Source organism: Heptranchias perlo, unplaced genomic scaffold, assembly GCF_035084215.1.
Source record: "Heptranchias perlo isolate sHepPer1 unplaced genomic scaffold, sHepPer1.hap1 HAP1_SCAFFOLD_580, whole genome shotgun sequence".
In the NCBI taxonomy this organism is placed as follows: domain Eukaryota; kingdom Metazoa; phylum Chordata; class Chondrichthyes; order Hexanchiformes; family Hexanchidae; genus Heptranchias; species Heptranchias perlo.
This window is the reverse complement of record NW_027139602.1, coordinates 96,147-97,500: the sequence shown is the minus strand read 5'-3', so window position 1 is coordinate 97,500 and position 1,354 is coordinate 96,147.

Below are 1,354 nucleotides of genomic sequence, written 5' to 3'. Positions count from 1 at the left end.
TGACACTGAGACACACACGGGGCCGTACAGTCCCAGACAGGAGTGAATCGTTCCCTTTTACCCACTGTGTACTGTACAATGTACAGGAGCTGACACTGAGACACACACGGGGCCGTACAGTCCCAGACAGGAGTGAATCGTTCCCTTTTACCCACTGTGTACTGTACAATGTACAGGAGCTGACACTGAGACACACACGGGGCCGTACAGTCCCAGACAGGAGTGAATCGTTCCCTTTTACCCACTGTGTACTGTACAATGTACAGGAGCTGACACTGAGACACACACGGGGCCGTACAGTCCCAGACAGGAGTGAATCGTTCCCCTTTTACCCACTGTGTACTGTACAATGTACAGGAGCTGACACTGAGACACACACGGGGCCGTACAGTCCCAGACAGGAGTGAATCGTTCCCTTTTACCCACTGTGTACTGTACAATGTACAGGAGCTGACACTGAGACACACACGGGGCCGTACAGTCCCAGACAGGAGTGAATCGTTCCCTTTTACCCACTGTGTACTGTACAATGTACAGGAGCTGACACTGAGACACACACGGGGCCGTATAGTCCCAGACAGGAGTGAATCGTTCCCTTTTACCCACTGTGTACTGTACAATGTACAGGAGCTGACACTGAGACACACACGGGGCCGTACAGTCCCAGACAGGAGTGAATCGTTCCCTTTTACCCACTGTGTACTGTACAATGTACAGGAGCTGACACTGAGACACACACGGGACCGTACAGTCCCAGACAGGAGTGAATCGTTCCCTTTTACCCACTGTGTACTGTACAATGTACAGGAGCTGACACTGAGACACACACGGGGCCGTACAGTCCCAGACAGGAGTGAATCGTTCCCTTTTACCCACTGTGTACTGTACAATGTACAGGAGCTGACACTGAGACACACACGGGGCCGTACAGTCCCAGACAGGAGTGAATCGTTCCCTTTTACCCACTGTGTACTGTACAATGTACAGGAGCTGACACTGAGACACACACGGGGCCGTACAGTCCCAGACAGGAGTGAATCGTTCCCTTTTACCCACTGTGCACTGTACAATGTACAGGAGCTGACACTGAGACACACACGGGCCGTACAGTCCCAGACAGGAGTGAATCGTTCCCTTTTACCCACTGTGTACTGTACAATGTACAGGAGCTGACACTGAGACACACACGGGGCCGTACAGTCCCAGACAGGAGTGAATCGTTCCCTTTTACCCACTGTGTACTGTACAATGTACAGGAGCTGACACTGAGACACACACGGGGCCGTACAGTCCCAGACAGGAGTGAATCGTTCCCTTTTACCCACTGTGTACTGTACAATGTACAGGAGCTGAC